Source organism: Protopterus annectens, chromosome 10.part0 (assembly GCF_019279795.1).
Source record: "Protopterus annectens isolate FY-2018-M chromosome 10.part0, PAN1.0, whole genome shotgun sequence".
Classification (NCBI taxonomy): Eukaryota; Metazoa; Chordata; order Ceratodontiformes; family Protopteridae; genus Protopterus; species Protopterus annectens.
Window position 1 is genome coordinate 699,532,375 of NC_056744.1, and position 25,142 is coordinate 699,557,516.

Consider the following 25,142-nt stretch of genomic DNA (forward strand, 5'->3'; position numbering starts at 1 on the left):
TAGCCTACAACAATCTTGGATAAAAAGGGGTTTGTTCTGTTTATCTAAATGTCAAATTGTCATCTACAAAATATGGTTAACATGTTTTTGTCTATGCATGCAGTAAAGAAAGACCACTGAGCACAACCTGCCTTATTATTAGCATTTTCTGTAGTATTATGGTATTGGCTGCTTATAGCAGTCATTTCCAAAGTAATTGCATTTGTTTACGTATTGGTGGATTTATTAATATGATGTATTCAATTTGGAAAATGTAATTAAGCAATAGCCCACCCCTGGGTCTGGGTAATGGTGGATTTAAAATTCCACTCCACGCCAGTAACGGAAAGGTGCACAGCCAAATGATTATATTCAAAAAACACAAAAGCCAGCACAATATAGTCGACATCCAATTCCTTTATTCCATGAAAATGCCACAAACAGACCGGTTTCAGCTAAGAAGCCTTCTTCGGTGCAAAACCGGTCTGTTTGTGGCATTTTCTTGGAATAAAAGAATTGGATGCTGACTATGTTGTGCTGGCTTTTGTAATGCTGGATTTACTAAACACAGTTGGTGTGGCAAGGTCCCAAGTGATCAAACAAAGCCACCTGTGGGTAAATCCAGCATTGCCCACACCCAGTTGTGGGTTATTGCTATTATACAATGACATTATTTAAGAAAAAAAAATACTTACTTTTCTTAAATAATGTCTTTGTATAATGCCTCCGTGCTGCCCTTCTGTGGTTTTCCAGTATCCTGAGGCTTTTTCTGATGTACTGCGCATACATATGGGACTTGTTTTCCCATGCTTATGCGGTACATCAGTGCTGTGTAGAGGTAGCAATGGAGAAAGGAAGATCACTGTTGCTTTTTTTTTTTAATTGAATAAAAAGAAATCGGCAGACTTTTTACGTTTGCAAGAGCCGGGACAGACAAAATAAAAGGATAATCAGGTAAGTTTCTTTAATTTTACAGAACGTACCTGATTATCCTCTTATTTTTGTCTGCACTGTCTCCCCCATTCATTTTAGGTCTTCCGTTTTCTTTTGGGGTCAAAAAAAGAAAGAAAAGTAAAAAAAAATTAGGAGATATGGGAAAAAGTTTGGGTGACCGGACCTTTTTTTATTAGTATATTCTTGGATTTACAACAGGCACGCTGGTTGGGCTGGCCAATCAGTGTGCTTGTTTTTGAATATTAATGGCCATTCATTGTATAATTTCAAATTTTGCCTGACAGCAGACTTCTTTTTGAAAGTATAACTTAGCAAGCTATAAAGTGTGGAACTGTGCACATTGCTAACTGTCTTTCACAAATAAACTTTAATTCATTCACACTTCCAGACAGCCATTTAATGAGAAATTGCGTTCCTGATTGCAGACAGGTTTGACAGCGACTGTGTGGAACTCGAGTCATGGAAAATTCAAATATGAAAACTATTTTAAACTAAACAAGTATGGGAGCTTTGAAAAAGTGAAAATGTTTGTACCATACCTGTTTAGTTAATATATGTTTGTATGTATGTATATAAATATATATATATATATATAGATAGATAGATACAGACATATATATATATATATATATATATATATATATATATATATATATATAGATATAGATATTGCATTTAAATTGCTTAGTCACAGCATTGCTTACAGCAAATTTAGTAACACGACTAAATAATTGTTCTTAAAGCATGACCAGCACTGTAGGCAAGACTGTTGCAAGACAGCCTACAGATCCGGCTTAGTAAGTGTAAATCAGAGCCCAGTACTGTTGGTGCTGTAGGAGTGAATTGCTTAAGTATCACTTAAAATATATTTACTTACCTTTGTTTACCAGAAAGTGTGACTGAGCAAAGCCCGTTTCAAGGGGTCTATATTACTTCAGCGAAAGAATAATTTTCTTAGGTACATCTATTTGCTCACTCAGTATTCCTGACAGTGTACTCTCAAGGGAAATTTGAAAGTCTGCCAACTCATTATACTTCCAGAACAAATGTTCCCATATGCAGGAGGAAATAGTGAGGCTGAGAGGGAGCAAGCAGAGAGTCGGGGCCTGTAAACGGTACAGAACAAGCGGGATGGTTACTAATTTGTTGGACCTTACTCTCCCTCCATAGGTTGCTTGGTAGACAAAAGCTGAAGGCAACATGGAATTTCTACCCCACTGCTTAGGCAAATGGGGAGAGATGAGAGGCAGTGTAAGTCTGCAGCTGAAGTCTGTTTGCTGCTGTCTCCCTACAGAGATGCCATTTACACTGTGAACGTTTTGCCAGTCTTTGCAAAGCTGAAGTAAAATGAAGCAAAGGCACCCTAGCAGAAGTCATTAAACATCTGAAGAAGTCCACAGGGATGAAAACGCAGGGATTTTAATGCATTTGTGTGTATGTCCTTTGTTCATCATTCTTTTTGATCTTAACCTTCATCTTGGAATAAATTAGATTTCCAAATTTTGCATCCTGGTGGTCTTTGTGGTACCTTTTCTTGTTTTTTTTTTTTTTTTTTTTTATCTCTGTTACAATATTCAGTACTTAAAATACAGTATGTTTAGACTTTGATTTTCATGTTCTAATACTTGCCTTTCTGGCAGCCACCAGAATTAATTTTAAGGCTTTATTATGTCTAAGCAATTCAGATCTTGTGTCCCAGCCCAAAATAATAATTTCCTTAGTTACACCTATTTCCTATTTGCTCACCCAATATTCCTGACAGTGTACTCTGAAGGGAATTTTGAAAGTCTGCCAACTCATACTCCCAGAACAAATGTTCCCATATACCTCTTTTTTCCCCATCACACCTCCATCATTTGCCATCTAACTGAGGAAACTTCTTTGGAGTCTGATGGGTATAAAATACCTATGCAAACACTTCCAAACAAAAGATCTAAAACATCTAGACATTGTTGGATATTTGGGAGTCATACATATGTCTTCCCATTGTTCCCCTGTAAATTGCTCATCCAGTCTCTCTTCCATATCTTTTCTAATCTACTGATTGAGTCTTATAGTTATTGTGCAATATTTATGTGCCTCCCATTCTTAACAGCAGTTTATTTTATACATTCACTTAAAAATTTTACCAAAGTAGGTCTTTCACTTAGGATTCCCCTATATTATCAATCCCTAGAATAATTTTTAATCCATACTCCTAAATACTTATTTTTTTTCATGTCCCCATAAATGTGGGTATTCCTGAACCAGTTCACGTGTGGGTACATAATTTACCGTTATTGCCTTTGTTTTAGCTTCATTAATTTTGTATCCCAAAAAGATCTGAAATGGTCTCAAAATCTTCTACAACACTGTAATGCCTTTTTTTGGTTTTGTCAGGTATAAAATAATATCATCTGCAAATAAAACCAGCGTTTCTTGACTACTATACCAATTATAGACTTGAATTTCTGAGTCCTTTGTTTCTTTGCCAGTGGTTCTAAATATAATGCAAATAATAAAGGAGAAATAGCACACCACTGCCTGGATGTTCATCGTGTTTCACTGCTGCAGTCATTACATTTGGGTTATCCTGCCGTCAGGCGGTCCCACAGTCGGCCAGAATTCCAAAGTCTTGATCCGGCATCAGTTGCTATCGCTTCTTCCCTGACGTCAGTGCGCCAGGGGTATATATGATGCAGCCGACGCCATTTTCTTCAGTCTTTCTTGCCGTGCGGTGCCCGAAGCAAAAGCAGTTCGCAAGTGCCGGTTGGCCGATTCCTGAGTTTTTGAAATTCGAATTTCAGAACTGAAGTCTTCAATAAAGCTAAGTACCCCATTGGGGAAACTTTTTCTTGCCTCAGACCGATGTCAGTAAAAGTTAATAATTGCATTTCTTGTGGGAAGCAAATACCTCATAAGGATTTTCATTCTTACTGTATTCCATGCCTAGGCCCAGACCACGACGTCACTAGTTGTCGGTTTTGTGCTAGATTTAACAAGCGCATTATTAAACGTTGGTTTGATTTTGCTCGCCATTATTTTGGCCGAGGGTTCAATTATACCATGCCGTCGGAACAACCGATGACCGGAATACACAAAAAACGCAAAGACAAAGATAAGGACAGGCATTCGAGGTCCAAAACTGACAATGAAGCCTCTTCTAGGCTAGTCGCCGGTTCTCAGTGAGGCGTATTCGCAGCCCCTGACACCCGCTACCTCAGAGCCACAGGCCGCCTCTGACTCCCACATGGAGATTTCTAGGCCTCTGGAAACTCAAGGTATTGGGCCTATGGAAATTAACCCCTCAGATGGGTCCAGAGCCACTGCGCAGGCATCGGCTTCTGAGGGTGTTTTCAGACCTTCACAGCTTACCATCAAAACAACAACCAAGTCTAAAACTCCATTAAAGACAAAGAAACAAGTACAGCATTCACCTAGACAGGCATCCATGCCTAAAAAAACAGATGCTGTAAATGGCCGAAGACCTAATTACTCTGATTAGGGGTTCCCATCCCCCTCCTGATAAAAGGCCTAGGCAGGATACAGACTATGATTCCTCTGACCAGGTTTCCATTTCTTCTGATTCCTCTTCAGACCAGGGATACTCTTTACCCCCCTATGAGGACTCTGATGCTGAAGAATCTATCCCTTCAGCCTCTCCTCCTGAGGATTACTCTTTTGGGGAAACTTTACATACCATGAGGGAGCATTTCCATTGGGAGAGCCAGGATTATTCAGAATCCAAGAAAAGGCTCAGAGATTTTCTTTTATTGCCTCAGCACAGGCCCCTTGCTATTCTGCCTGTGTTAGATATTGTGGATGATGTGTTCTCTGAATCCAGTTTAACCCCTGATTCTTTGCCCCCAGCACCAGTCAAGCCAGATAGGTACTACAGAGTCCCTGACTCTCACAAATTTCTTTATAAAAACCCTGCTGCTGACCCAGAAACTATTTCCCAGGGTCCCAAAGGGGTAAAGGCTTCCACTGCTAAAAATCCAGTTCCCTCTGACAGGGATTCAAGAGCATTAGATAGATGGCGGAAAAACATTTACACTTCTGCAACTTTAGCAGTAAGGGCTTTAAATTGCCAGTTCCACATGCTTAAATACCAACAATATTTAATGTCTCTGTTAAAACAGAAAATGCTTACAAGCTCAGAAAGTCCTGACTACAAGGAGATGCAGGATTTATTGCATGCAGCTGAACAAGTGGGAAAACATGATCTGCAATGTGGTTTTGATTCATTAGAGGGTTCTTGTAGATCTGCAGTTAAAGGATCTGTGACTCGAAGGCATGCTTGGTTAAACGAACAAGGTTTACCTGATCATGTTAAGGCAAAATTATTGGATGCTCCTTTACAGCATGATATCTTGTTTGGTGTTAAGGCAGAAGAGGTATTAAGGAAAATGGAGGATAAGGCAAAATCTATGCAAACAGTGAAGGATTTCTTACAGGTACAGCCACGTTGATTTAGCAGAAATTGGCCTTCTGAAAATTGGTCCTTTCCAGTGTCAGACAGACCACAAAGAGGCAGATACAGACGCCCAAGAGGCAGATCTCAGCCCCAAGGCTCTTACAGACCACGACAGTGGGGTGCTTCTACCCCAAAAGGAGGAGAAGACAAGTCACAACCTTATAGGAAACAGTCCCAATGACTTCCCCCTTCACATGCCAAGCACTTACCTTTTGGCAGCTCTCTTAGGGGGAAAGCTAGCTCTTTTTTCACAAAATTGGCATATAATCACCCAAGACAAATGGGTTCTGGATATTGTGTCTCAAGGTTACAGGTTCCACTTTCACACTCTACCAAGGCCAAAAGGAATGCCAGACTTGCCACAAAATCAATGGGTAGAGGCACAAAAACAAATTACAGCCCTCATGGACATGAGAGTTATTCAAATAGTGCCACAACAGGAACAAGGACAAGGATTTTACTCAAAACTTTTCTTGGTCCCCAGAAAGGACAAAGCCTGGAGACCCATACTGGACCTATCTACTCTAAATACTTACCTGGATGTTCCGAAATTCAAAATGTTGACACTACAGCAACTTCTTCTCATGCTGGGCAAGAAGGCTTGGCTTGTTACTTTGGACCTCAAAGAGGCATACCTGCATGTCCCAATCAGACAAAATTGCAGAAGATACCTCAGATTCATAGCTGTCACAATGCATTACCAATTCTCTGCTCTGCCCTTTGGCTTATCTACTGCGCCCAGGGTCTTAACAAAATGCCTGGCACCAGTAATTGCATTTTGCAGACAAAAAGGAATTCAAATATATCCCTACTTGGACGACTGTCTTATTCAAGCAGAGAGCAAGGACATTCTTCTAAAGCATCTGGCATTTGTAAAAAAAGATTGCTAATTTGCCTAGGGTGCATAGTAAACGAAAAGAAGTCAAAACTAGTGCCCTCACAAGAGATAATATTCCTGGGTGCCAGCTTAAATACAACGGCCCAGATGGCTTATCTCACGCCAGACAAACAAAGGCAACTGACTCAGTACTTTCAATTGATGAAACCCAACTCCCTGCAAGAAAAATTCTACAGGCCTTGGGGTTCATGACGTCCTGCATACTACTAATACCATATGCCAGACTGCATATGAGGAAACTACAATGGTACCTAAAAAATGTTTGGACTCAACACTGTCACAGTTTGGAAACAGAAATACCACTTATTCCCTGCCTACAACAGGAGTTTCGATGGTGGTCACAGGCATGTCACCACAACAAGGGACAGCCTTTCACTTTACCCACAGCCAGGCAGACACTAACAACAGATGCTTCGGATTACACCTGGGGAGTACACATGGCAGGAAAATGTATTCAGGGCAAGTGGGCCGCAGACCAAATGCATCTTCACAACAATCAAAAAGAGATGCTAGCTGTACAAAATGGCCTAACTGCTTTCAAGGACCTTCTGAATCCAGGACAACTGTTACTAAAGACGGACAGCACCACAGTTATGTGGAAGATAAACAAGCAAGGGGGCACTCATTCCTATCCCCTCTGCAGACAAACCATGACTTTGTGGAACACAGCACTGACCTATCAAGTTCATCTGCAAGCACAATTCCTGCCAGGAAAGAAAAATACTCTGGCAGACGACTTAAGCAGAAACATCATGGATCCTCGCAAATGGAAATTAAATCCACAGGTATTCAGCATGATAACACAAAAATGGGGGTGTCCAGACATAGATCTTTTTGCCTCCCCACTGAACTGCCAACTACAGAAATTCTGCACAAGGACTTACCACACACAAGCATGGAAAGTGGATGCTCTCTCGTTCAGCTGGAAAACCCTAAAAGTTTATGCCTTCCCACCACTGCCTCTCCTTTCAAAGGTACTCCTAAAAGCCAGACAAGAAAAGCCAAAAATTATCCTGATTGCCCCAGACTGGCTACGCCAGCACTGGTACCCAATCTTAAAGAACTTGGCTCAAGGCCCAGCATGGATTTTACCTCAAATTCCTCATCTTCTGACTCAACAAAACAATCAGATCCTGCACAGCCAGCTCAAAACCTTAAACCTGGCTGCATGGCAGATTACTTAGCCAAGCAGCCAACACCTCTCTCTAAAGCTGTTATGGATGTCATTTTGGAGGCCAGGAGGCCCAGCACCAGGAAATCCTATTCAGAAAAGTGGAAGAGATTCTGTGCCTGGAACCAGGCTCAAAGCTTTGACCCTCTTGTTCCAAATATTCCTCAGATATTACAATACTTAACTGAGATGCTGGACAAAGGCCTATCCTTTTCATCCATTAAGATCCACGCCTCTCTCATCTCAGCTCATTACAACACGGATCCTCCTACTTTCTCTCATCCATTACTAAAACAGTACCTCAGAGGGGCTAAAAACATAAGACCGCTCCGGAGAGCACCAACACCAACTTGAGACCTCAACTTTGTCTTAGAAAAACTACAGCCAATTCAGCAGAATTAAAATATGTGTCATGGAAAACTGCTCTGCTTCTGGCTATAACCTCAGCACGAAGAGTCTCAGAGTTACAGGCACTAATGGCAGTGGAACCTTTCATAATTTTTCATCAGGACAGGGTTTCTTAACAAACCCTACATTTATGCCAAAGGTGATATCCAGTGTGGCTCTTAACCAAACTATTCACTTGCCAACATTTTATCCAAATCCCCAGAATAAAGGGGAGAGACTTCTGCACTCATTGGACATACATAGGCAGTTACGCTTCTACTTGGACAAAACAAAAGCTTTCAGGAAAACTGAGCAATTGTTTGTTGCATATGCTGCAGGATCACAGGGAAAGGCTATTTCAAAGCAAACCATTTCAAAGTGGATAGGACACTGTATCCATTTCTGCTACACACAGCATGGAAAAACTGTACCTAGCAACATTAGGCCACATTCCACCAGGGCAACAGCCACTTCAACTGCCTACCTTAGAGGAGTACCTACCAAGGATATTTTGGAAGCTGCAACGTGGAGTTCAGTGCATACCTTTACCAAGCATTACCACTTGCCTCTTTACTCTAAATCCAGAGCTGGCTTTGCCACTGCAGTGCTGCAGGGCCTCATAGCCACCCCGAATCCTTTATAGATCCAGCCACCCAACCTCAGCTTTGGGATTCTACCCAAGTGTAATGACTGCAGCAGTGAAACACGATGAGCATAGTACAGTTTTGTACCTACCATAAATGTAGATGTTCGATTGTATTCACTGCTGCAGTCCAGGTTACCCTCCCTCCATCCCCACTTTCTTAGCTGGGACTTATCTATACCTTTCTACCCTATACAACTTATGTGGTGTATTTGCTTGTAATTGAAGGTATTGTTTTTATTTTTTATGTATGTTTTATTAGCAATATGTATTGCCTACCTATATGGGGGCACCTGACATCTGGGGCAAGAAAAACTGAAGCAAATGGCGTCGGCTGCATCTTATATACCCCTGGCGCACTGATGTCAGGGAAGAAGCGACAGCAACCGACGCCGAACCAAGACTTTGGAACTCTGGCCGACTGCGGGACCACCTGACGGCAGGATAACCCAAGTGTAATGACTGCAGCAGTGAATACACTCTAACACCTACATTTATGGTAGGTACAAAACTGTACTTTCCTTTGCTTAAGCAGAAATTATCAGAGAAGACCCCACCACTTTAATTTTCATCTCCGATCCATCATATATCCTCCTAATCAACCTTATAATTTTTTTCAGGAAATACAAATGCTTCCATTGCCCTGCTCATAAAGTCCCAGCTACTCTGTTAAATGCTTTCTCTGCATAAAGACCCACCAACAACAATGGTATTTTTTTACATTCTGCTTCCGTCTGGATTATCAGTGTTCTGTTAATGTTATCACATGTCTGCCTCCCATTCACAAAATCCCATTGACTCATATTTATCAGTTTTGGCATTACTTTTGCAATTCTTTTAGCCATTATAGACATGAGCACTTTATAATCATGGTTTGGTATTGAAATGGGCCTTATGAAGCTGGAACTGATGGATCTATCTTCTTTAGGTATTGCAGATACCACTGCTTTCTTCCAGGATGGTGGTGCTTCTCCTCCTCTTAAGATACTGTTAAACAAATCCTTCCAGATCTTTATTAATATTTTCCTCATAATTTCCAGACTTCCACAGGAGTAACATCTGTTCCTGGGGACTTTTCATGTAGATTGGTTATATATCACAATTTTATCTCATCTCCTCCTATCCTAACCATTAGTAATTGGACCTCATCTACCTCGAACCTTGGCATATTTAGTTCTTCCATAAACATTTCCATTTGTATCTTTTCTTTTCTTGATTTTCATATTTCTCTGTTTTATAGAGACACTCATAGAAAAACCTCATCTAGATTTCCAAAAAAAAACAATCAGTTGGATCAGATCAGATCTCTCAGTCATTAAGTCTTCTGTTATAAAGGCAGTCTGGAAGTTAATAAAATATGATGTTTTTACTGTCTAAATGACTAGAATGAGTGAGAGGTTAGAATAATGGAAACAGCTTAAGAAAAGAGAGTTACATAATTTAATTTAATCATACTCATATGCAATTAGCTGAACAAGTGATGCAATGCAGTCTAACTGAAGAAGTGATGCAATACAGTCGGAGGTAAGTTTTTTAAGGGCAGGATAAGCGCAGCTAACATGAGACGTAAGTGCCATAAATGTGCAAATGGGGGGGGGGGGTGGCTACAAAGAAAATGAACCCAGACCTGTATTCTTGTCATATAGTTACAGAGACCCAGCTAGATAAAGTGCACAGATTTATTTATTTATTTGTTTACCAGGGTGGTCCATCTGGGTATGTGTCCATTTTCAGTGGAGGCCCAGGAAAAAAGCTCCGGAGACATGTTATGTTATTTACATGATATAAGACCATATATTCACATATTCTAGAAATATATAGATATATACAGAAAGTATTTGTAAGAAATTTGAGGCAAAACAAGATTTGAGAGTATAACACTAGTTATGCATATATAGTAATACGATTAAAATGTGTACAAGAAATATTTGGTAAACAATTGAGAGTGCAGTGTTAATGATAGTGTTTAAATTATTATTTTATTTACAAAAAGTAGGGAGAATGGAGAAGATGAAACTTCTGTAACAGATAGTTGGAGTGGAGAATTTGGATATGGATTTAATTGTGTTAGATTATAGGTTCAAGCCAGTAGAGTATGATAGATGCGAGAGAAAGTAAATGAATATCTATCCTGATGCATAGCCATTAATTTTTTAAAGTAGTCTTTTAGATAGAGAGCTTGAAGGATTGGAAGGAGGCCTCTGTTTTGATGGTTGTAAATATAGAATTCCAGGTTTTAATGACAGAGTAAGAATAAAGAGCGTGTTCTGCAGATTATATATGTAGCAAGTTTTATTTGGTCATTTGATAGCAGCAGGCCTCTGGAGAAATATTTTTGTAGGGTTTTAATTAGGGTTTTACAGTTGTCAGGATAATAATTAATCTTGTATCCTGTGAGTAATTGGCAACTTTATTATAACATTGTTCAAGGTTTTGTGGAGGAGTGGACCGGAGGTTTGTGAAAATGGGAGCAATGCAGAGAATTGATGACAAGGAGGTAGGTATGTATTAAGATAATTTTAGAAGTGGTATCAGGACATTTCTGGCTATATAGAGTGAGCCTAATTTTGGATGTGTTTTTAATGACATTTTGTATATGCTAATCATATTTAAGGTTGTTGTTTATTGTCATACCTAATAGCTTAATTTGAGAGGTAGTTTTAAGGTTAGTGTTAAGAGAATACATTTTGAATTTTTTTCATGGGAATAAACTTTGGGAAATAAAAGTAGTAATTTTTTCTTTTGGGGATTTTGCATGAGTTGAGAGCTTTGCATCCATTTTTTATTAACAGTGAAGGATTCCTGAGTAATTTTTTGAAGGGATTCTGGGTTATTTGATGAGCATATAAATATTCAATCAATAGCATACTGTATGTTGGGTGCATGTATGGAGTGCGTTCGTATGTATATTATAAAGGAGGGTAGCAAAAATTGATCCTTGTGGGACACCAGTATTGACAGGGAGGTAAGGTGGTAGGACAGTCTGCCATTTCACTGATTGGTATCTGTCATTCAGGTAGCTCTGGAACTAGTTTAAAGTAATCGGTGTTAATCCTAAGACGACAGTTGTGCTAAGATTTTAGTATGACGATATCAAAGGTTTTTGATAGATCCAAAAACAGGGTGGAAATAAATGTACCACTATCTCTTGCTTTATTTACTGTATCTGTAAACACAAGTAGAGCTGTATTATTGCTATGGGATGGACAAAAATCACGTTGGGTTGGTGTTAGAGTTGTTCCTGACTAAGCTAGTGCAGAAGTTGTTTATGGTTACACTTTTCCAGTAATTTAGAGATGTGGGATAGGATTGCTATTGGCCTAAAATTTGTGATATCTGCTGAATTTCCTCCTTTATATTTTATGGTGGTTGCAGACACAGTTTGTACTGTGAGTATAGAAGTAGCATGGGGTTGTTGTGTAGATTGTGGATAGTTAGTGCTAAAACTCTTGGTTAAAGATGCTATGCTGTTTATAAAATAGTTATTAAACTGTATAACTGTACTTCTTGCTGTACTATTTGGAAATAGATTACGGTTGTGTGTTTGTCTAGGTTGCAGTACTTCTTTAATGGCTGACCTAAAATTTTAGATCAGTTATACTATTGTTTTGGAAATTGTTACAGTAAGTTTTTTTTTTTACTAGTGCTTATTTATTTATTTTTTTAAATGAATAGTTTTGTATTATTGGATGTTTTGAGGGGTTTTGTTTTTTGGCAGTTTCTCAAGGCTTTGTCTCTATTTTGCATCAGCTTTCTTGTGATATTAGTTAATCATGGTACATCGTTTACCTTTATTCTGTTATTTTTAGGGTGTGCTATTTTGTTTAGAATATTGAGAAATATAAAGTGTAGATCATCATCTAAGGTGATGGATTTTAGTATGTTCCAGTCGATTGAGGAGAGCATGGCATTAAAAATATATGGGTCAAAGTTAGTTATGTTACTGATGGTTTTAAAGGCTTGTTATTCTGTAATAGTTTGTATGTAGCATATACCAAAGGTAGGGAGATGATATAAAAGGGAATTTGGTAGAGTCCCTCCAGCAATAAACTTGGTAGCTCAGAAACCTAGAATCCAGTCCAGTAGAGAGCTTGAGTTTTTACTGTAGTATGTTGGGTTCTGTGCAGGTTATTTAAATTTTAGGGTAACTAGTGTGAAGCCTCCCCAATTAATGTTGACATCTCCTAATAGTACAGTTTCATGGAGGTGTATGGTACTTGAGGCCCAGTGTAGGATTTCTTCTAATGTATTAATGTTATCACCAGGGGAATATATGATATAATAATACATATTTTATTTAATTTCAGAAATAATTTTGCTTTGTTGAATTGTGATATGGGTGTGTGTTGTATGGGGTTAATTTATAGTGATTTGGGTACATTAAAATGACACCTCCTCCTTTTCTTTTATTGTTGACATTTTGTGTTATATTGTAGCCAGTTGGTATTACCTCAGTATCACTGATGCTTGGTTTTAACAGTATTGGATTTATATATACCAAACTGCAGCAACGAAACAAAGACTCCGTTTAGGAAAATGTAAAACAGATGTAAGCAATAAATCCCAACTGGAGTCACCACATGGAGAAGCCAAGTAAAAGAAAAATCGTCTTTTATTATCCCATAAAAACACAAGCGCTTTCACGTAGGTATACTACGCTTCTTCAGGTGTAAATAACATAAAATAAAAGAGCTGTTTTTATACATAGCCTTTAGGCGCGAAAATCAAATTATTGGATTTATGAAAGACCATCCAAGTATGGAGTTCTGAGATTTTGTTTCTTAAGCTTCTATCATTGATAATAGTGAAAGTTAATTAACTAGTAAGGGGTGGAGGAAGTCTGGTTTTGTTGGTGATTTCTTTTGCTTTATTTTTGTCTGTGTATTTGCTGTTTGGTCCAGGGTTTGAATGGCTATCACCATCAATTTGGTTATTTGGTCTAGGGTTTAGATGGATATCACCATCAACTAGGATTGATTTAAGATAAAGTATTCTATTGATTGGTGTTACTTTTGTCTGTTTTGAAGGTATGGTTTAGTAATGTAGTTTTAGAGTAGAAGTGTGGAGCATCATGGTAGAGGCTAGCTACTTAATGGGGTATTTAGAGAAATAGTTGAATAAGCTTGTAGGAACTTAGTTGGTGAACTAATGTTTGTGATTTCAAGATGTTGATAACTAGATAGGTAAGATATCGAGCTAAGGCTAGGTACAAGCATACTGTATTCATGGAATCTTACTAGTAATCATTATAGATGGAGGTAAAAGTGATTAAATATGGTTTGGTGTTATTTGTATATAAAATATGTACAGTACTGGAGAATATATTTGTTGTTGGGATGTTTTACACAAAGAAGTTAAGTGTTGGATAGGTGGAAGAAAGGTTGTAAGAGATGGGTTAGTTCTGCTAATAGAAGTAGGTGACTGGTTAATCAGTTTGGAGTAGAGCTTATACTAAGAGATGGTATGGGGAGGGTGTGAATTGGAGGTAGGGTAGAGAAGTGAAGTGTCGCCCAAGCATAGCAAGGTCAGAAAAGAGTGGGGCAAACACTTGGGTACTGATTTGTCTACTTAGTTTTTTTTTTTTTTTTTTTTTATACAATCGGTGAGATGCTAATCCATCTAAGGTAAGACATAATGGCATAAATTGTAGAATTTGTTATGGTTTGATAGAATTACTTTAGTTGGACATTAGACAGAATTTCACGTTTGTTCTTATGCAGAGGTACTAAGATTAATAGGTATTTACTGAAGGTAAAGTATTTGACTAGAATTAATGCTCACAAACAAATAAACACTTGGTTACCGATAAAACTATGGTTTATGGCTGGACAATCTTGAAAAATAGAAACTAATATTTATTGGGATGATTTAAGTTTAGTTTAAAATACAGGATGTTTTGATTTTATTTTATTTTTCAGGACATGCATGTGGTTATTACTCACTTTTTTGGGTAGGGACAGGTGTCTACCAGTAATGTGCACTGCTGTACAAATATTAATCAACAGCAGTGTGTTGCAGATGTGCCTGGATAATATACAACTGCCAGCTAAATCATACTTGGATTATGCCTTCCACTTGGAGTCTTTCCTTGTTAAAGATGTTTCATAGAAGTAAGGTTTCCTTCAGATTAAGAGAGGTAGGCAGAGGATGCTCAGCATAAATTCTTGGTAAGCTGTGGATATAAGATTGTTTTGGGGCACAGTACAAGCAGGATGACTAATTTATGGCCGAGATTCATGGGAAATTCTGAAAAACAATGAAACGCCAGATACGGCGGCTTACTTTAAACAGTTCAGAAAACATAGGCTGTTCTTGCTCCTTGACGTTTTAATAAGCACAATCCTGTACCTGAAGCAGTATAGTATGAAGGTAGGGTAGTAAACACTGTCTGCACACTACTGGGACTGTAAAATTACAACAGAGGCTGATAAGTACGTTTTAGTGTGTCTCAGTAATATACAAGTAGATCAGTAAACTGTTTGAAAATTACACAAGAAATAAAATACCTTGGTATTTTTGCATTATACAGGTAAATATCTAGCTGTTTTAACAGTGTAGGACAAAATCAGTTCCATCATTTAATGATTTCCTTTTGGTTCTTATTCTTATTTTATTATTTTGCTATTGTTGTGCTGGTTAATTATTAGTTATTTAGACATCATTATTTTATGCCTAAGTTCTTCAGTTTTACCATTTCGACTGTTTTGTTTATAGCATTACTTTTACTGTTTTCTTAAAATTTTCTTTATTGTATTCATCATTTATTACCTCACCAGTTGGTTTTATTACTTTTCTCTGAAGATTCATTTTATGGTTGGGGGTGTCTTCTCTACAGAGGTTCATGTTTTCACTGTGTCCATTTTGATTTTCTGTGGCTAGTCTGGTTTCCTCTCAAATCCCCAATGCATTTGATATGTGAACTCAATGACCTTCAGTGTTTGTGTGCGTGTGTACCCAATGAATGCTAAGACAGCCTGCAGCGCGTGTGTGTGTACCCAGTGAATGCTAAAACAGCCTGCAGCTCCTGTGCACTTACCAGCTGGTTAACAAAAGTAACTTAAGAATGAATAAAGAAAATGTATGGGATTTATCTAGTTCTTCGATATAACTTGATTTTATTCTCAAAGATTTACCATTTAGGTGCCATTAGTTATTTTTGCATAATAATTATTTATGGTTTTATTGTCATGCTCTCTTGTTATCCATTAACTATTTCAAGCCCATTTACATTAATTGCTGCTTAATTCTTTGTTTAACAATAGAGCTGTCCTAATATTTCCCTCTTTTGAGTGATGTAAAGCAGTAATCATCTGTAGGAGACATTTCATCCCTGAAAAAAAAATAAGACTGGTCAACATGGACTGGATCACTTGGACTGGCATCTAAGCAGATGGGCATCCTGGGTTTTTTGATTTTGTCTCACTGCTGTGAGGACTAAAAACAACTTATGGGACATCCATTTTTTTACTCATTGTTCTCTTTGATTCTAGTAAAATCTGTGAGCAGACTGAGGCCAAGTGCTGTCCCTTGTCCCATACCTGTGTGCTGTGTTGCAGTGCTAGCTCTGTCTGCAACAAGTTGGCTATCCTATCTAACCAGCTGTAAAATTATACCCTGACCTGGATTGATGATAACTTAAGTCCAGCTTTGGCAGCAGTTATACCACTTGGGTTTTCCATTATTCACTGACCATGTGTAAGCAGGAATGGGGGAGGGATTGTGTTGTTTAACTGCTGTTTGCATCAACTGTCATAGACCATGGACAAAATACAAAGCTCCTTTGAGGATGTGATGGGTGCAGGAGCAACCAGTGGGCACCTGGTCATTTACTGTCTAAATTTATTGCATGAGAGCATTCCTTTTGGAATCTGTCTTTCTTGTTGACATAATCTTGACTAGACTAGACTGGTTAGGTTTGAGTGACTCATCTCATTTGCTGAAGAGTCCATGGATGCTTATAGAAAGTTCTGCTGTGTTATGAAGATTCAGGTTTCAAGCAGTTATGTCTGCAACCACCTGTTTTCGACGTATCATGGACTTGGTGTTGTCTGTTAACCTAGTGGAGGAACTGGTCCAATTCTGAGTCATACCTGGTTTATTTAACCACAAGGCTCTCTTGTAAGACTTCTCCCTACTCTTGAACTGGTGTTCTAAGGGAATTTCAACTTTTGCACCCTCTCAACTTCTTGTCCTACTCTGGATGAGGCCCTGGTGGAGGTCACTGCCAGTGGTGCAAACGTCATTCTCTGCCTTCTGGAAGTCTCTGCTACTGGACTACCTTAAAGCAGGGCTCTTTAGTGAAGTTGGGATGTTGGGTAACCTTTTGTACCTTGCCACTCAGAGGGTGCTTTCATTTGATGAATGAGAATTTGTAAGTATGCTTGTCATAATTAAAACTGGTGTTGGGCACTGACCAATGACTGTTGCGGTCTTACAGGTGATACTTCTGGATTGTGGTTGGAGTTTGTTTTGCAGGACAACAGTAAGTTTGTTTTCTTAATTTCTAGTATGCATCAGTTATCCTGCAGTCTTGACACTTGCCCAACCAGCCTTGCTATCTCTCGTCTGAAGGTTGTGATCTTTGTTCTGTACAAAATTGTCTTTTCTTGTCTTTTTTTTTTGGAGATTAGTATATCTCCATCTTCTCCTACTGAGCCCTTAGTAATTCCAATTCTTACTAAGCCTTTTCTGAACTCTAACAATCTTCACAATTATCACAAAATCCTCAAAATTAATTTTATCAACAAGATCTTAGACAGAAAGTAATTTATATATAGCTTGACTCTTAACTTAAGAAACACAGACTTTGTAATACATCTCTGTCTGATTTCAGGACTTGACCCAGGATGGAGACGGCCTTCACCAGGATTTTAGTGATATGCTAATGATCATAGATGTTATTCATTTCTGATTCTACTTCATGTCATGGCAGCATGTGATGTATTGGACCCTGAGCTTCTTTTGGATTACCTAGCTAACTACTGCCATGTCACAGGAACTGTCCCAGAACAGTTTGTTTACTACCTCTGTCATCATTCAGAGAGGATTGTTTTGAGTATTATGTCCTCTTCATCTTACCGTTTGAGTTGTGGTAACCAAAGGGTTGTCTTTTTAGCCCTGTTGTTTATACTGTATTGTCTTACAGGATTAAAGAACTGTTAACAGGCTGTTTCCTGTGATTAAGAAGTACAAGGTTTGATTCCCTCAGCCTCCATTGCCTAACTGTATGACTCTGAGCAAATCACTTAACCAGACATCCTCCCAGGGTGAGTGTGAAAAAGGTTCAGTGGAGATCTCTGCTCTACCTCAGAAAACAAACACAAATAAATAAATACTGCTTCTCTGTTGCCCCAAGGTGATTTCATCAGGAGGAAAATTCGGTACTTGCGTATTATTGCAACCACCTTCCAAGCAGTTCTGTAATACGCAAGTACCAATGTTTTTTACCGTATATTTTCCCGAAAGAGGAATGGGACAGTACAGTACAGAATAACCCAGTTTAAATTGTTGTTTCATTTTTCTAACAGAGCTTATCAGGTATTTGCTGGCTGCTTCATAGAGTAAAAATAACTAAACGCCAGAAATTGTAGCTTAAAATGACACACCACAGCTATGGTCATGTTTTAGCATTCACTTACCCAAACAGTAAAAAGATCTGAAATTTTTTAGAAGAAGAAAATAAAACATGTATCCCTTTGTGATCATGTACAGTACTTAAGGATGGTACTGTTCTTTTCACAACTACAATATACAAAAGATAATGGATGCTCTAACCTTTTTTACTGTGTCAGCAACCGCAGAATGGCACAGTGTTTTGCCTTATCTTAATCAGACTGTTTACGCTGTAAGAGCTTAATTGGGGATCATATATTATTGTTTGAATGTGTCAGTATTGCACAGTTTAGGATGCAGAATGTTTAAGTCGTTAATGTTTTGGTCCAACGCTGTACAGGAATAAGTAAGGCTACTTAGGTATTATCGGTTTGGAACATGGTTGTGATAATACATAAGTACCGAAAATTCTAATGCTGGCACAGCCAAATTGCCTTGAACATGGCACTAGCTTTCATGTCTCCTTCTCAAGACCTGAAGATTCTCAGACTGTACCCAAGGAGCTCATCTCCAGGATCACAATACGAAACATCTTCAGTGTCCATCCCAGAGGAAACATCTTATCATTCTCTAAGAGATTTGGGGTATACACACAGTTCAGACAGCTTTCAGATCTGAGACCAGGAGCAAGGAACACTAAAACTTTTCAGAATTTCAGCATTAATTGATGCTGTGCATCAGCAAACAGGAAGTTGCCCATTCCTATTACATTTGCAGACTAGCCATGGTAGCTCTTCAGGCCGTTTACATTCCACTGGAAAAAACAATGTAGCAGACTATGTTAATCTATTAAAAGTATAAATTGGACAAAGATATCTTTCTGCTGATAGTGGAAAGCCGGAGTCATTTAAAAGTAATTTTTTCATCTGTCAGCTGAATCTCCAGAGTTCATTGTTTTGAATCAAGCATCCCCACAGCAGTGCATTTTTCCCGGGGTTTACTGTCGCAGTTCCTCAAGCACTTCTCAGTTTAAATATGTTGTTAAAGGAAACTGCATACCTCATTTTCATTGTTCCTAATGACCAAGTTGATACACACACACACACACACACACACACACACACACACACACACACACACACACACACACCTCCCTCTGTCTGTCTGTCTCTCTCTCTGTCCCTGTCAAAGGTTTGAAAAATAAAAAATCATGGGCATTCAGAAGCTATATATGTGTATATATGGATTCACTTTATAGGCTCAAAATTCTGAAATCTCGAATTTCAGAATCTCGAGCCCATAAAGTGGAAAATCCAAAAACCCAAAAGCACAAAAACCACAAAAGCCTAAATCCTGAAACCACAAAACCCTTATGATATGCAGGGGGGTCAAGCCCTCCTGCACCCCCTATGTGGGGGGCTGAGCACCCCCTACACACACACACACACACACACACACACACACACACACACACACTTAAATATTCTAACTCCAAGGTCGCAGTACATACACACACACACAAAACACCACCACACAAACTACATTTCTCGCCCCCACACACACACACACACACACACACATCACAGTAACAATACAACACACACTAACACACACTACAGCCCCTACCCAACACCCTTAAACATAAACAGTTATCTGAGTCAATGAACACAGCGCAGCACTAGAACTGCTAATTCAAAATCTCTGGCATTCGAGATTTTGAATTTCGCACTTCTGGGGTTGCAATCTTCTGATCCCTCCACTTTGAGCTCGAGATTCTGAAATTCAACATTTCAGTATTTTGAGGTTATAAAGTGCTCCCGTATATATATATATATATATATATATATATATATATATATATATATCGGCTCATTTAATCTCCTGGAGATCTCTATTTCTCAGATCTGTAAAAAAGTGTCCACAGTCACATTATTATGTGGTACAGAAGTACTTGGTTTCTTAAATTTGTTAAAATTCTCACCATTATCATTTCTGAACATGGTGGTTAACATTATATTGTGTCCAAAGAATCTTAAGTTCAATAATCACTTAAACTGGAGACAGTAGCTGGTACGAAGCTGAGACCTCTATTCAACAATGAGCATTATTCTTCAGTCAGGTTCATATTAGATAGATTCACTAGTAGAGAATTTGTGTCTGTTGACATTTCTTCTGGTCGCAATGTTAACAACCATGTAAATGAGCCAAGACATTGTTTTCATAATCTAAGTAAAGAAGAAACAAGCTTTGCAGCAATTGAAGATGAATAAAGACATTGTTATAAGACCTGCCATTAAAGGGGGCAGTATTGTCCTCATGAATTGTGATTACTACTTTTTTAAAATAGAACAATTATTGGCTGACAAAGCAATTTATAAGAATGTGGATAGAGTTAATGTAAATGATATCATCAGGAACATTCACGAGGAACTTAGAGCACTTTTAAGTATGAATATAATTATTCAAGAATTGTTTAACTACTTTATTATAGATCATCCTACAATTCCAAATATTAACGGTCTCCATAAAGTACATAAATGTAGGGATGACGTACCTATGCGACCATTCATGTCGGGGAACGGTTGGGCAACAGAGCTAATTTCCATATTTGTTGAATATCAACTTAAACAGGTTCCCACAAGTGCACCTGCAGTGATTAAGGACAGGAAGCAATTTCTGCATATATTATCAGAACACTTGAATACTCGTGTTGAAGCTGCTCCAGTCTTGATGGTCATATTGGATGTCTAAAGTTTGTTTATGGTTATACCCAACAAATATGGGATATCCACAATTAAGAGTTTAAGGGATAATAGCAGCTTTGCCAATAATAACATTGAGTTGATCAGTCTCTTGCTTGAACTAGTTCTTTAAAACAGTATTTTTATTTTCAATAAATACATCTATTGGCAGAAGTAGAGAGGTTGCCATGGGCACACCCTGTGCCAATAGCTTCGCAAATCTTGTTCTTGGTTTTTGGAAGTCTACACACACACACACACACACACACATATATATATATATATATATATATATATATATATATATATATATATATATATATATATATATTTATATTTATTTATTTATTTATTTTACATTTGTTGACCTTGATAGTCCGACTGGATGCATGTCCTTTTTCAGAGGAGGCCCGGGGAGAAAAGCTCCAAGGGTAAGCAGATACAGCATTACATAATACCAGCATTACATGTTACAAACAGACTATTTACAGAGATTACATAAGTAAGCAAGTTAAACAAAGTTCCACAGGTTACAGTTAATCCTGAGCATAAGTCAGGATTAAATTAAATTACACAGTAAATTGGTTAACAGATTTTTACACATTCTAAAGAGAGTTAACAAGGCTTGATACATTGACATATCCAGTTAAGTGACAAATGTTGTTTGAGTCTAGTTTTAAATTGACCTAAGGTAGAAAGTAAGGTAATATCAGCTGGAAGAGAGTTCCAGGATCTACTTACAGAGTTTGCAAAGAGAGAATCACCGGCTGTGTTATTAATTTTGCTAGTCTGAATTAGTAGTTTGTTAGAGGATCGAAGCGGTCTAGGATTGTTATAGGGGGTGATAATATTTTTAAGTGCAAGAGTATTGTCCGAATTATAGAGGATTTTATAGGCCATAATCAGTTGGTTATACTGGATTAGGCTGGGTAGTTCAAGCCACCCAAGCTGATTTAGATTGATGCAATGATGTGTCCTAAAAGGCAGCCCAGTGGCAAACCTGGCAATGTGGTTGTAGCAAATTGAAAGTTTGTTAAGGACAGTCATGTTTAAATTCGAGAGTAGAGGGGATGCATACAGAAGGGTTGAAAGAAGGTGAGAGTGAGCTATGGCAATTTTAGCTGGAGGGGTTAGGAAGGCTTTTATTCTGTAAAGTGACCCTAGTTTTTTATTGATGGTTTTGATAGTTTGGTTAACATGTAGGTCAAATTTTAGATTATTGTCTATGATGACACCTAATAGTTTTGTAGATGGGTCAGGGGAGATTATTGTGCCATCATTTGATTTTATGGTAAAGGTGAAAGCAGTAGACCTAAGTGTTGGTGAAAATAACAGCATTTTAGTTTTTTTGGGATTTAGGATCAGACGATGTTCAGAAAGCCAGTTTTCTATTGTATTAAAGGTGGTCTGGGTATATATATATATATATATATATATATATATATATATATATATATATATAAAATAATCCATATATATCAGTCTTGAAATTTTGTAAGAGATTCGTGGACAATATTTATTTTTTATGGAATGATACAAAGGAGCATCTGGATCAATTTGTTGAATACTTGTGAACAACTACGGAGTTCCTGAAATATACGATGTATTACTCGAATTCACAAATTTACTTTCTAGACATCAGATTGTCCATTGACTCATCATGCAACATCAGCACAAACTTATATAAGAAGGAATGTTTGAAAAATGATTCCCTGTACAGAACAAGCATGCACCCTCAACATACTTTTCAGAAAGTGATAAAAAATCAGTGTTTGAGAGTCTCAAAATTGTATACAGAAGATGGACAATAGAAGGATGCTCTGCACAGTCTGAGAGATACTTTTACGGATAGAGGTAACAGACTGGATGAAACTGACAAACAGATGTCCATAGTTACAGCAATGAGACATGATCTAGAGAAACCTATCCTTCTTGGACAAACACAGACTACAAGTACAAAGAATAAGACAATCGGAAAAAATATAATTGTCCTGACATATGCAAGCAACATCCAGTATGTATGTGACATTATAAAAGATAATTGGAAAATCCTGAAAGCCGATGACACTCTTAGGGATTGAGTGGGTGATATGCCATCTTTTACCTTCAAGAGGAATTGGAATCTAATATGCACATGACTGACAACATAAAATCGGAAAGGATCAGTACTTTTCTATGCAGGACATTTGTCCTGCAAGTATATATTTAAACAGACAGAGTTTTTGGACCCTATATCTAAAAGAAGTTATAAAAGTAAAACATATGCTTATTGTAAAACCAGACATGTAATATGCATCGCTATTTGTGATCTCTGTGATGGTTTTATATTAGTAAAACCGATAGGCAACTAAAGGAATGGATATCAAAGCATATAAGTGGTGTTCGTTTGAATAATTTTAAAGGTCCTCTAACTAGACTCATGAGTTTAAATAAAGGGCATAGCTATCATTTTATGGTGCTACAAGTTATACGTGAAAATGTTAGAGAAGGGAATATATCCAGCCGAACTGAAAGAGAAGAAATGTATTGGATACTTGAACTTCAGGCCGACAAATCACCAGGCCTAAATGAGAATGTACCCGTAAAGCCCACCCTCAAGGGGCGTAGACTTTCCCAGGTAGTTTGAACATTTTATGAAAGGAAGGATTATGAATGGGAAATATATGATACATTTTGGTAGGAGTGTACTCCAGTATAGAGTCTGATTGGATAATTGATTTTTAAACTTTTAATAAGAACTTTGATTCACCATAACGTCAGTAGAGCTAATGAAGTGTTGGAAGAACCCAAAAGCGCTCATCTTATTTATGTTTTATCATGTTTTACTGTGTTTTACTCTGGTATATTCATTTTTAACTCAACAATAAAGACAGATTTTATGCCCTATTCTGTGGGGACCACAATTTTTTTTATTGTGCTGTGGTGTGGTTTTTTTAGTGGCTGTTCCTTGTATCTTTGGATATATATATATATATATATATATATATATATATATATATATATATATATATATATATATATATATATATATATACATATATATATATATATATATATATATATATATATATATATATATATATATATATACATATATATATATATATATATATATACATATATATATATATATATATATATATATATATATATATATATATATATATATATATATATATATATATATATATATATATATATATATATATATATACATATATATATATATATATATATATATATAGAGAGAGAGAGAGATTTACTATCATATACTTGAAGTTCAAAACAAAAATCCATCCACATCTGCGAATCAGATGTGCGAAGCTGGAAATATCAGGTAGGTCAGAATGTCAAAGTGCACAAACAGCATCGAATTTGCAATTTTGACATTTACTTAAGCAAGTTTCTAGTGCACACTGCAAAATGCCATCTGTTATGGGAAATTTTTTATCAAGTTAATGTTGGGGTTATGGTTGGGTTAAGTGGCAGCATTAAGATTAAGGTCGGCTCTCATTACTAAGATGGGCAGGGTACATTCAAGATTGCTAGCATATAATCTATCCAGTTGCCTCTGCTTTCCTAGACAGAAAACCATGGATTAAAGAATTTTACATACTGTGCACATCCACAGACAACTCAAGTACTGCACTGAAAGGGATATGCCACTGAGACCACCATACCCCCTGTTTCTTTCATTTATGCAAGGATATCAGGATTGGTCAGTAACCCATGTAGACACTTTTTCAAGTGACTGGCAAACAGTAGTGTCTTCTGCATTGAAAAAAAAATTCTAACAAGCAGCCAACAACTCCATGTTATAGCCAATGCATGCTGGTAGTGCCTCACTAGCAAAATTCAGTACTGTCATCCAATAAACATATGGCATAGGTCCCCAAAACTATAACCTAATCATTGTTGGAGACATCAACCTTAATTACTTAGGACCATAAGCCATTAATATGTCAGACGTCCTGGCCAGCTTAAGTTCTACTCAAATCAGCTGTTAAGCCACTAGACCAAACTCTCAGTCCAGTAGGTATACCTTACTAGATCTTGTAATAACTAATAATCCTGCAGTGATATCTTAACCTCACCATACATGCATCCTTCTTCAGTGATCAGTGTCCCCTAATGCTCTCAGTAAATAATGAAATGGAAGATTTGGCATCACCTAATATCAGCTGTTAAGTTAAATATACAGATGGTCAAAGATTCTGGATGCAAACACATTGTTTATTAGAATAGTATTATGATGTGGAATATGTCAATATAATGAGATATTCACCTGTATGTGTAAATACAAGCCCTTTTATATTTTCTAAAATTGAAAAAAAAAAACATCCAAGGTTTAAATCTTCCAT

General features: G+C 37.5%; 1 protein-coding gene across 3 annotated transcripts in view; it reads left to right on the plus strand.

Moving 5' to 3' along the window:
* The window catches only part of FGGY (FGGY carbohydrate kinase domain containing), a 2,391,991-nt gene that overhangs the window by 713,831 nt on the left and 1,653,018 nt on the right, over nucleotides 1-25,142 (plus strand). The gene's annotated exons all lie outside the window — the stretch shown is intronic.